This window comes from Parasteatoda tepidariorum, chromosome 6 (assembly GCF_043381705.1).
Source record: "Parasteatoda tepidariorum isolate YZ-2023 chromosome 6, CAS_Ptep_4.0, whole genome shotgun sequence".
Classification (NCBI taxonomy): Eukaryota; Metazoa; Arthropoda; class Arachnida; order Araneae; family Theridiidae; genus Parasteatoda; species Parasteatoda tepidariorum.
In genome coordinates, this window is record NC_092209.1 from 53,199,103 (window position 1) to 53,213,012 (window position 13,910).

Here is a 13,910-nt window from a genome sequence, read left to right on the forward strand (position 1 = left end):
TGTTCACGACGGTTATTAAATATTAATTATTAAATATATGTAAACCAAACCGTAAAGCACTTTGATTGAACGTATACAATAGTAAATTGTGTAATTTTTAAAATGTACAAGCTAGACTTAAGTAAATAAGAATTTAACATACGTACGGGGACAGCGAGCTCGAAATTGCGAATCAGTTCGAGGATTGGCGAGAGAAGCGAGAAGGGGATGGACCTCTTAGTTAAATGATAATACTATAAATATTAATTCCATAATGAGTTTTTTGCCGATTTTGAAAATTTTATCCCCTTTTTTTAATTTATAAAGCAAAAATATGGGGTTTTTTTTTATTCGAGTTTATTTATTTATTTTGAATTATAGTTATAAAACGATAGAAATATTTCAAGACAAAGCCGCAACACAAGTGATTTTATTATGCAATTTGCACAATTTAGGAACAATAAGAATAAGAGATTTACAATGCATCTTTACATTCTTTGCTGCAAAAGATGTATAGTTTCTTTCATTCTTTTTGTTGTGTCGTACTAGTACTTATGTTCGATAAATATTATTATTAATTATTTATTAAACCTTTGCTTGATATAAACTATTATTTTTTTACGTTTTCATTTAAAACAATTTTAGCATGATATTGAATGTTGTTGGACATTTCTTAAAAGGTAAAAACACGAAAGTTAGCGACTGCTAATTTGAATTCTAAATATTCTTATGTTATTTGCAATAAATATTCTGTACTAATGCGAAGCAACCTTTTATTTTAAAAAATAAATAAATAAATTTAATTTAATTTCAGGAAATCAGACTACATAAGCCATAAATAAAAAAAGTTATCAGCGTCGAAATCATTCCACGATTTGAGCTATTCGCTATTTCATGTATAAAAAACTCCAAAAAATCCTTTTGTTACAAAATTCCACCTTCGAATCTCAGCGATGACTTGTCGACTCAAATTCTGCTCCGAGCTTGCACTAAGCGCAATGCATAATATTTCCAGTGGATCATGGTTCAAAATTCCTTTGTCGACAAGATAAACATGGAAAGTTTCGCGGTTTTTCTCCGTGTAATGCAAAGGTGAGACAAGAAGTCCTCCGCGAAGGCCAATTTATCCCAATGTTTGATCCAGAAGTTCCTTTGTCTTCTCGGTTGGGTTCAAGTTTACAAGGCTGAGTTGAACATTAATAGCTGTAAGCCCAAACAGTAGCATACATAGACTCTGATGAGCCTCCCTTGCAAAATTTATAAGTGTGTCTTATCTTAGACTTGCCAGAAAAGTTATATGGCGAAGAGATATTCGGATATAATTATTCATTTTATTTTAATTTAGGAAGATGAAAATCGTAAATATGATGAAAATGTAGAATTAAGGTACTGAATTAAACAATTACGAGTAAACAATTCACTATTTTATAATAATTATATTCAAAGTTTACTTAAGGCTTATTATTATATTTAAAGTGTATTAGAAATATTTTATAAATAAAAAATATATTGTTTTAATTTATAGAGTTATTTTTCTGGCGAGTGCATTTTTAAAGCTTGTGCACCCCCCGTAGCGGGGGTGTCATTTACGCCACTATAATAGGCCGGCTGTTCAACAGCGTTTATAAAACTAAATAAAACTTTTGCAATGTTTAGCGAAAAATTAATCTTCCAAATAGACTGGACAATATTGTCTATCAGTGTGCGCTTCAGGAAGTGATGTAATCCAAATGTAATAAAATCCGAAAAAGGAAATTTACATTAATAAACAATAAAATTTAATTTGATAACATTAAGAAGATTCGGGATGGCTCAGGCAATAGAACGATGATCTTGGTTCGAATCTCAAATATGGCTAGTTGATTCGTGTGCGGCACGAATCTTACACGACAACCGTAAAACATCTCCAGTGGTAAACAGATCACTGGTTAAAAACTCCTTGCCTAACAGCTGGAAGTTTCTTTGCTTTCTTCTCCGTGCAATGAAGAGTGGGTGAGACGTAATAGAACAAGCAATAGAACACGGATCTTGGTTCGTCTTTCAATCGTTATCCAGGATGCTTCCAGGATGGCTCAGGCAACTGCGCGGATCTTGGTTCTAATCTCAATCTTGAACCAGGCGTTCCTTGATGTTTTGCGTTGAGTTCAAAATTACAAGGCAGCGAAATTAAACATAGATTATCCACCAATCCGATACGGAACGACAGTGATAAAACAAGAAGTACTCTCGTTCAAGAACACTTTAAACTTTGTTTAAGTTTTACTGGGATATCCTTTGTTACATTACATATTCTACTCCAACTCAATAAACAGTATTGTGATTTATTTTATTATTTTTCATATATTTTTCTATTCAAAATTAACAAAACAAGATAATCCCGAAATTTTTGAACACACGCGCTTAAAACACGCGCGCTCATTTTCTTAAAATTTTCAAACACACGCGCTACTTAACAGATAGCGGAATCGTCTGATTTACGAAGTGAATCATAACTCTTTAAAGATAATAAAAAATAAACATAAGAAAACATAGAGAATCAAAGTCCAAATTCAGTTGTTACCATAACAAGCGAAGACAATGGGGTAAGAAAAATAATAGACCTAAAAACCCTTCTGTTCTTTTACAACAGGCTTTAAATTTTTGTCAGGAAACAAAGCGTTTTTATCTAGTTTCAAGTGTTTGCAAAATGATGTCTTTATCAGTAAATCTTCACCGAAACTGAAATTCTGGTCTTAAGATTTCAGAGCATTGTTGTGCGGAGTAGGACTCGAACATATAGAGTATTTGCTTGTACTGAAAATGGCGGGAAAATATATCGATTGTCTTAAAATCGAAGGACAATTGATTGCTCATAAAAAAATTTCGATTTTTTTTTTTAAGTAAATAAATTTATCAATTTCAAACGATTATGTTTTAATATTTTTCTAGAATTGTTACGAAATAATCGAACCACACCCACGTAGTTTTCAGTTCTCAATTTTTAGATAAAAACTTTAAAAAAAACATATTTGACTAATGCTACATTGAGTATTAATTTTTTTGTTATGACTCACAAACAACAAAATGACTCATAAATGACTCTCTTGTTTTTAACAGTTCATTTGACTATCATTTTGTGGACGAGTATAGCTCTTTTCGAAACATTGATGCAGTTGCGCGCGTAAAAAATTTTGGAATTTGTTTAAAGGTCAGAGAGAAGAGAAATTCGCATTCCCCTTTTTTTTTAAGTAGAATTAAATATAAGACTTTTGTTTGTAGTGGGAATTATTATAAAACACTACATTAATTGCATTTGTTATTCTAACTTTTTTACTGGAACAAAAATTTATGTCAAATATGCATTGAAAAAGTGGGAATCTGACTGTGCAATTTAGGTAAAACGGTTTAACCAGTTCAGTGAAAATGTTCTCTAAGATTCTGAAAATAATGAAAAGAATCTTATTTTTCGTACAGTATCTTAATAAGTACAGTTATAGTTTATTTGTTTTTTTTTCTTTCAGAACTGTCCCAATTTCTAAAAAACAAAATTTTTATTTAATAATAAAAGACATCCTACTAAAACCATAAACCAGGTCGTTCGAAAAATCCGCAGTAAAACTTAAAAATTGAAAGATTCAGAGCGTTATTTAGTATACCTATTTAATAGAAATCGTCCATCGTTTTCAACAATTTTTCATTAAGAGTCAAAAATTCATTTGTTATTACACTATATTTTTACAAACTATAATGTTCTCTACAAATAAAAGTGCAACTAACTATCAGTGAAGCACCAGACTCTATGATACAGTATAGTTCACCCTGCACCATTTAAAAGAAATCTAATTTAGACTTACAATCTAGTTTCGTAGAAAATCTTTTGAATTGATAATTTCACGAAGGGCATACATTACTTTTTTGTGAAATCGAGCCAGCAATGGTTTTCCATATTGGTAGGCAGAAAAATCGATTGGTGCAAAAAAGAAACGAGCTCTATTATAACTAACATTTTATTCCGCGGTAAAAACTTTCGTTTAGTGTGTTTAGTTTTTTAATCACTAGCATTAGTTAACAATTTTTATTATAGAAAAACAATAGTTAAAAAATATCTGTTAATTTTATTTTACTTGACTTACTTGGCTCAACTTAAAAACTAAAAATAACTTGAATCACAGAATTAAGCACGATTTAAGATCAAATTATGTTCCTACTAACGGCTAGAATAGTACAAGAGATACTTGTTATATTGGATTCCTCAATAAAGTAAATAAATAGCAATATTTATTGAATCTTGAATGATTGGAAGTGGAACTCACGCTTTTTGTCAAATAATGAATTCTATTTATTTGAATCCTTTCACCACGGTAAAGTGACATCTTTTGCAGAAGCTTTTCACAAAGCCGAGGAGAATCAGAACAGTAGTAGAACTATTCCAGTAATATTATTTTTGAACAATTAAGGACTCAAATATATTTATTGAATTTCAATCCTCTTAATATTCTCTAACTAGTATTATCACCATTGAAATGTATATGTCATAGAGGATAATTTTAAGAGGTGAGCAGCCTGGTAGCCAAAGGTGGTTAGTTCTTTATAGACAATTAAAAGCTGAACATTTACATTTAATATTATATAATTATATAATATTATATAATTAATAATTTACATATATATATATATATATATACATACATGCACTCTCTACATGCACGCCTACTCTCATAACTCGGGCTCACTACATTTTTATTCATATTAAGTTCTATCATAAAATAACAATGAGGTGCTTCCCCTCATACATTGCTTTTCCTGTAAAAAGCGCGCATGAAAATGACAAATTTGAAAAATAAATTTCCTTATCTGTTTTTATAATAAGTCGTGAAAAACAAGAATGTGCATGATTTATTCTCTGTAAGTTCTGCACAACTACAAATATTCACCTCAGCTGTATTAATTTTTGTCCAATTCAGAAAAGAAAGGGTAGCAGCATCATAACAACAATAAACATTCCATTAAAAAGCATTTTGACAAGTCTGAGTATCACTTCCATTTTATTTATTCATTCATGCATAATAAATCTCCAAGCTTTTGTGTTTGGAAGGTTTATAAGCCCTTGTCAAATCGAAAAACAGCTAGAATATATTACAGAAGGACATCACAACGGAAAAAAAAAGAATCATTCATCCAAATTTGAGAGGAAAAATCGAAACCGTTACCTCTTTGCCTTTGTTTTATTCATAGATTTATTCTAATATATATTTGCAGATTTGGGTCCTTAACACAAAGATGTTCGTCAAATTGAAGAACAGACAGCACAAATTGACAACTAAGCATATTTTCATTTTGTGGTGTACGAAGTCATATGTTTACCAAGTTTATAGCCGAAACAAATATTTGCCTTATTTTCATCCAAAATCTAAACAAATAACGGTTTTGAATTCTGCTTGTCCCTTAAACCTCGTTCCTGGCTTCGGTGATCACCTCAAGATGAAGCAAAGGTTTACATTAAAACCGAGACACTTTAGANGCTGGACTTTTTACTCTTTTTAATCATCCTATAAAATGCAGAGCGCAAGATTTTGCGTGGCTTTTTGTTGTTTATCTTGCTAAAATAAAATCCGTCAGCTTAGACGGGATATCTGTTCCCCCTCTCCCGCTTTGGAGAGGGGTTAAACTGCTATTTCGCCATCGCAACTTAATAAAAGAAGATTATGCACAATCTGGACTCTTCAATCATGCTTTTCTCACTACTACTATACTAAAAAATATCGGTGTGGATACACCGCATTTTAGATATATATATATATATATATATATTGTTATTACATATACTTTCATCTGTTAATTTTTTTCAATATACATTTCTTCATTGTTATCAAGATATTTAAAAAAAGTGGGAAACTCTTGTATTTGCAAATTTTGCCACGAGAAATTATATTAATAGCGCTGGCATAGCTACTGTCTTTGAAACACAAATAACTACAAACAGTAGTTTCGTATACTAGCGTGTTTGTGCACGCTTAACATTGGTATTTATTGTATTGATATAAATATACTGTGTATAAAAATCTGCTCTCACCGAATTTCATCACTGAAGCTACTACGTGCACTATTGAACGCACTTTTATTATGCTACGCATAAAAACATGGAATTGGTTTATAATGGCTCACGAGAGATTAAGTAGTTTGAAAGAATCAAAGATGACTCAGAATTCATTGAAAAAGTTATAAACAGATTTGGACAGCAAACAAGACGATTACAATCCTTGTTTGATAAATCAATTTTTTAAATGTTATGTATCAATAATTACTTAATTATTTGTCTTTGAATAAAAATATTTTTAATAAAAAAAATTTGTAGGGTTTTTTATATGATTTTTTATTAAAAATATTTTTTAATAAAAAAACTTTTATAATTTTTTATTAAATGTTTTTAATAAAAAATGTTTTAATAAATTTTTTTTTAAATTTTTTAATTAAAACATTTTTTTTACTTGCCTGGGGGGTGCAAGTGCACCTCCTTGCACCCCCCTGCCGGCGCCCTTGGTTACAATAGATTTTAATAATTATAGTAACGATAAATTTGTAGATTAAATAGAACAGTGCCAACTGACTTGCCTTTTTAATTGTTAGCGTAACAAGTAATTTGCTGTTTTGTTATACTAGTGTAAAAAAGATTTGCTGTTTAATCAAAATAGTAACATTAGATATGCGGATTCACTGGAATTACTACAATAGATTTTAATTAATTTCAGTAACGATAAATTTGTAGATTAAATAGAACAGTGCCAACTGATTTACCTTTTTAATTGTTAGAATGACAACTAATTTGCAGTTCTGTTAGACTAGTGTAAAAAGATTTGCTGTTTAATTAAAATAGTAACATTGGATATGCGGATTCACTGGAATAACTGCAATAGATTTTAATTAATTTCAGTAACGATTAATTTGTAGATTAAATAGAACAGTGCCAACTGATTTACCTTTCTAATTGTAAGAGTGTCAAGTAATTTTCAGTTTAGTTAGACTTATGTCAACAGATTTGGTGTCTTATCAAAATGATAACATTAGATTTGTGGTTTTATTGGATAGTTATAATAGATTTTTTTTAACGATTAGTTACAATAGATTTGAAGTTTAGCTGTAATAGTGACGATGGATTTGTGGTGTAATTGAAACACTGTCAAGAGATTTGCAGTTTAATTGAGATAGTTGTAAAACATTTGTGGTCACAGGAATTATATTATTCGATTTCTTATTGATTAGTTTGATATGATTTGTGGTTCTGTAATAGTACGGCTTACTTGTAATATAATAAGAGATTTGAAGAGTAATTGAAATAGTGCCAATAAATTTAGATTTAATAGAAATACTTATATTAGATAGTTAATTTTTTAATTAGACTACGTAATACATATATTTTATTGATTTATTACAATATTGATTAGAAACGCTAGATTTGCAGTTGATTCATAATCGTGACAATAGTTTCGTGAATCAAATAAAATAGTTACAATAGATTTTTTTTATTAATTGGTAAAGTTTCTTTCATTGATTGTTTTTTGTATTTTATACTGACTTAACTTTTATAAAGTTATTTTAAATCTCAGTAAAAAAGTAAAAGAAAACGAGGATTTTTCTCTCGAGTTCTTGTTCTAAGGACTTGTTCTGAGTTCTAAGAACTTGTCTTGAATTTTAAATTGGTCATCGAAGTACACTTTTGTTAAAAATTAACTAATAAAAAAATGAATCACAAAAAAAATTCTGACTAAAATGTAGCCTATCGCCTTATTAGAAAATAACTTCAACCCTAAAGGCTCATGAAAACAAAATTCCAGCGGGAAAAAAAATTTAACATTCTTAACTATGAACGAGCTTTTAATAATAATGTAAAACAGTACTATAAATTTGTATGAAAATATTAGTTAGCAAAAATGTAAGTTTTTCTTTCAAATGCTAAATTTTATATTTTTTCAAACGAATTCTATATTTTATATTACTTTAATATTATTTTTGAACTTAACCTGCTATAACCAGCAAGTACTTTTCAGAAAAAAAGTGCACGGATAAAAGTATACAACAATAAAAATATATCACAGTTTAAAATGTTAGAATTAAAAAGTTTATAATTTTCGACAAGCTCAAAATCTTCGTATTTGAAAAAGCTAATGTCAAATAGAACATTTTAAAATTCTTCTTAAAGTTAAAAGTTCTAACCTGCATGGATGCCATTTTCTTCTTCATACAATTGTTGATGGAATCATACCACTTTTCCCAGCATCGGTACCTAAAATAATAAAAAGCTAAGTTACTATTATTATTTTTGAATTTTGTTTAAATGTTTGAACTATTATTTTAATTCTTTAGGCAGTCTAAGAAATGACTTTAAAACTAAAAAAATAAAGTTTTTGGTCCCAGATGTAAATATTTAAAAATATGAAAATAGACTATTTGAGCTCTCCGAATACTTGTAGAGAAACGGCCGCTGCTCCTCGATTTTCCTTTCGCTGCAGCAAATAATGGTATTAGAATAATATACTTTTAAAAAAAAGAAACAAACAAAAAACGCTAAAACAAACACTTCTTCCACATTCAATTCTTCAAAGATAAATCTTACTAAATACGGTTTAATTTTCAAAATTAGTTTAAATTTATAATTTTTTTAAATAGAAAAATGAAGAAACGAGGAAGAATTTCGGTTTCTTTTTCAAACATAGCTTCTACAAAAATAATCTTTGTGCTGCCATCTTGTGAATAAACAAAGAACAACAATGCTTTTAATTACAACCTCTGGTAGATTTTATGTCAAAAATACTAATCGATTTACGCTTTAAAATTTTAAAATAATAACAATGATAAATAAATAAACATTTAATTGTCTTATATATTTAAGAATTCTTATTTTTGTACCCTTGAAAAATGAATTTTCATAAATTTTTATTGAAAAATTGTTGCCTTTTGATTTTGTTTCGCTCTATGCTTGTGAGTGAGAAATAATAAATATATGATTGATTTAACTAGTTTAATTTCAGAAAAACTTCATTCATAAATTCATGTTCTCCACAATAAAAGATTATTTTTGCTTAGTACAATATAAACATTAATTTGAATATTTTACAATGTAAATTTGTTTCTAACGAACTATCTTTGTGCTTATTTTCTGTTTTACCTGACTTATGAAGATGTGATAAATAAATATACATATTAATAAAATTTAACAAAATCTATGATGTTAGTATCTTAATCTTGAAAGATATGGATACATAATAGAGCTATGAAGCAAATAAAGTATATTCACACACGTTCTATCATCTGTGATGGCAAAAAAATGAAAATTAAATGTCTTCGATAATAAAATTCAATGAAAATGTCTCATTTCATAATCAAAATAATCCATTTCATATCAGAAAATATCTCTTTTGGATGGAGAATTTTTTCATCCTTGAAAATATATTTTTCAAAACGAAAAATATTTGTTAAAGTTGTATAATATTCGCCTATATAGGTGCGCATTTGTTCACCTATAAGTTCGATGTATAAGTAAACTCTCTCAACTCAAAAGTTCTTTTGTCTGCGATGATGATGAACTATAAAATATCTGTATCATAGTGGAAAATATCATTTTTTTAGTGGCAATTATTCGCTTTTAATGTATTACCCCTATGTCAGGGTTTCTTAACCTATGGTTCATGGACCCCTGAGGGGTCCATGGGTCATATTTTGGGGGTACGCATAATACTCCGAATTTTTAAAGCGTTTGGATCAATAATATTTAAATAACATTTATCTTCTTTTTCTAAAAGGTGAAATTTATACATATTTGAAACTAGTTGATTTGTGAGCGGCAAGCCACCCCGTGATCGAGATACCACAAATTCAGCGCGGACAGCACACAGGCCTCTAATATCCATGTCAAATATTTTTTAATCATTACTTGATTTAATATTATTTGATATTTCTAAGCGGGATTATCCACACTTGTGACAATAAAAACAGAACATCGAAATCGATTGAATGTTGAACATGATATGCGCGTTGCTTTGTCGAAAACCTTCCTTCAATTCAATTTATTAATTAAGGAAAAGCAGTAACAACCTTCATATTAAGAATTTTAATTTTAAAAATTTTGCATACTATTAAAATAATAATATTAAATGTTTTCTAATAATTGATGTTTTTTGTAATTATTTTTTTCGCAGGGGAGTGGCCCGTGACTTCTTAAAATTTTTTAAAAGGGATCCATTATACGAAAAAGGTTAAAAAACACTGCCTTATGTCATTGAGTGTACTTCAAAAACTTGTAACCAAAATGAAAAAGTAAAGCCAGGTATACAAATACAAAAAATATATATATCATTCAGAAACATGGAGTCGCGAACGATTTCCGAAACGGCTAGAAATGGTAGCAAAATATACGTTATAAATACAAACAAAAAATATTCCAACATCTTTTTTTTTCGTATTTCCTCCCACGTTACACGTATGCAACCAATATTAATGCAGAAAATGTTCAAAGTTTTGGCCAAACTAAGTTCTGAGAGCAGAAGGTATTCGAGATAGTTATATGTGTTTGTTTGATCTGATGTGTTTGAGAATGCTCGCTATTTTATGCCACGTTGATTAAATGCTTGCCTCCAAGAGTCAGGCCAAAATTTTAATGTAAATGAGTGGAAATAAAGTAAATATAAAATGGTGCTGAACAATTTTGTTTAATTTCCTTGTAAACTGCTTGGGAAGCCCTCCTAGCGGTTCCGTTTAGCCTTCGCTGCCGCATTTCTTTGCAGTTTTCCTTTTCTTTTTTTACGCCTGCTTTGCATTTCCACATCAGCCATGTTACTGCGAAATACTCTGTATATTTTATATGTTAAGTAATCTTAAAGTATTACTGAAGTAGTAGTATAGGAGGATAATAGAGATTAAGGCTCCTCAATTTCGTGACCAACGCCATGATGGTGGACAGCACTGCTCATTGACCGCATTTACTTCCCAGACAAGCTGGAACTTATCAACTGCTTGGACTTCAAGCCTCCACCAGGGATCGGACCCAAGTTCTTCGCAATAATATATCAATGCTTTAACCTCTGAACTTTTGCGGCTTTCAATATAATAATGGTGATACTATTTATACTTATTTCATATTGAATATAATATGGTGGAATAAATAAATTTTTTTATGCATGTTGTTATGAGATACAAATTATTTTCATTCAAATTAAAATATGATACAAATAAAATTGAAAACAATTCTTATCTTTTTATTTAATAATAAGTGCAAATAATGAGTTATTAAATTTATGTTTCATTTATTATTCATGCCAGTATGTGTGTGGGGGGTTACAGCAACAAATGTAGTAATAATTATTTCAGATAAAGTAAAGCGAAATAAATTTTATATTCTGATTAAGTAAGTAAAATAAGTTTAATAATATTCTGATTAAGCAGGCAAAATAAGATTAATACTATTTTCATTGAGTAGGCAAAATAAGTGTAATCTTCTGATTAAGCAGGCAAAATAAGCTTGAAAATTAAATTTGGCGTAACTTATACCGATTCTTAAATATTTTCTAAACTTCATAACTTGCCAGTAGCTAATATTTTAAAATGATCGAATTTTGCGTTATCGTCTATTAATAGAAATCTTGATTAGATGGATCTTTATTTCTGAATATTTGACAGTCATGTGACAGACAACCTAGAAATCTTGTAGAAATCGAATTTTGCGAAGTACATTTGATGAATTACTTGTTTAAATTATAGTTTTAAATAAAAACGATTATGACGCAATTTTAGCACTTTTAACCCTGAACAATTTGAAAAAGAATAATCAATCAAAAAACAGAACAGCTAAATCCAGTAAAATTCTTAAAATTGTTAAAAGAAAATTATTATGCATTTAAAATTTGTTAAGAAATAAAAATTAACTTTTTTCTTATTGTTTTATAAAAATTTAGAGCTACCTCTTAGTCTTATATAGTTTATTGTACAACAATATCCTTCATTTTATTAACTACATGCATTTGTAGCCGTAACAATATATACTAAAAAGTATGTAGTTTAATATACATTATCACTCATTTTTACAAATAATCTCCCTTTTTGCATGCAACAATGTGTAATAAAAACATTGCATAATTTAATATCCAACAATGTTAGTCCTTTTTCTTTTCAAAATAATCTGCATTTTTATCCGTAACAATACATAATAAAAAAAATTTAGATTTATTTACCATGTCATTTCTTTTTATAAATAATCTGCATTTTTATGTGCTAATATAAATAATAAGAAAAAACAAGATTTATCTAAATATCAATATTCGAATGATAAAAATAAGTTTAAGATTTCAAAAACATATAAATAATAAAATTTTAGTAAAAAAAAGAACATCAATTTTTTTTATTTTGTGGACAAAAAATTGAGGTTCTTACTTTTGATTTTATTTTATTTAAAATACAATTTTTTTTTCAAGACTTAAGAAACATTGTAACGTAATACAAAACAAAACAAAAAAATTTCAACGAATTTTACAAAAATACATGAGGCTAGTCAAAATGATATCATTTAAAATGTGTACCCCACCCACACAAGATAATTTGTTTTCAGTTAATTTAACTAGACATGCTTCTAAAAAACAATTTTGCCAGATAATTTATCTAAACATTAAGCTCCATTATCAAAATAAAACATTCCTTTCGAAACACCAATTCACGTTGATAAGTGCTTGCCTTCAATCGTTAAAATAAATAACCCATATTTTTCATTTATTTATTGTTCTAAATCTTATCCTTTATAATTTAATATAACATTCACCCCATAACGTTATCTTATAATTGACAATTGTTTATCTGAGCTCCCATTTAAAAACAAATTATCGAACATAATATAAACTCTAATAGATTTAACCTAATAATCACAAAATGTAAAAATTACAACTAAGCCTAAATGAAATTTGACAGAAATCCCATCAGTTTGTGATATTCCATTATGCAAAACTACATTGTATTGCATTACTCCTTTCTAAACGTTGTATTGATTTATTGTGGGCTTGGTAAGTGTAACGAATTCTAATTACCTAGTAGAAGTTTTTGACGCATAACGGTAATGAAAAAAATAGAGGGAAAGGACAGGAATACAATAGCAATTGAAGGTATGACCTTGCTCCGTTAAACATTGTCCGTTCTAGAGAGACAATTGCACAATGGACCCGTTGTTCTGTTCAGTGCTTGGTTTTTCAAAATGGGTCCACTTTCTTGGACAGGTGAAATTTTAAAAAAAGAAATGAATTCTACTGGTGGAAAAAAATAATAATAATAAATTTAAAAAAATAAGATTCACTGAATTTTGTGAAGATTTGTACTTTTTTTCTTTTTCTTCATAATTGTCCAATGTTCCTTTTTAGAAACGGTTGTAAAATGGACTTCTGTCTTTGGAAAACGTTCTTTGGACCTAAATTACATAATTATTTATTGACAAAAAAAAAATGGTGCAATATTCAATGATAATTTTGATCCAGTAAAAATGAGCAATTTGAATTTTTTCTTTTTTTTCTTCCATCACTTTAGATTTAATCCGTAACTGATCACTGTTGATTTTTAAAACAGTTCTGAAAATGTATTACAAGCTATCAGATTTTTTTTTCTCCTAAATTTATGCAAACCATATTCTAAAAAAAAAAATTAGTACAGTCATTGATAATTTTGACCTAGTAAAAATTAAATATAGTTTACCTTTTTTACTTTATTGGAATTTGCTATATTTTGCTATATTGAGTGGAATTTGCTATATTTTGCTATATTCATTGAATTTGCTATATTCATTGAAGATTATTATATTTTGCTAGATTCATTGAAATTTGCTATATTTTACTAGATTTATTGAACTTGCTTTATTCATTGAAATTTGCTACATTTTACTATTTTTATTGGAATTTGCTATATTTTACTTTATTCATTGAATTCGC

At 28.5% G+C, this 13,910-nt stretch overlaps 1 protein-coding gene across 2 annotated transcripts in view; it reads right to left on the minus strand.

Annotated features, from left to right (window-relative positions):
• LOC107438641 (transcription factor Sox-13) overlaps positions 1–13,910 on the minus strand; it is a 555,886-nt gene that overhangs the window by 395,865 nt on the left and 146,111 nt on the right. For both annotated transcript variants that reach the window (XM_071182379.1, XM_071182380.1), the window contains exon 2: positions 8,170–8,239. The gene's annotated coding sequence lies outside the window, so the exon portion shown is untranslated. The remainder of the gene's footprint in view (positions 1–8,169; positions 8,240–13,910) is intronic.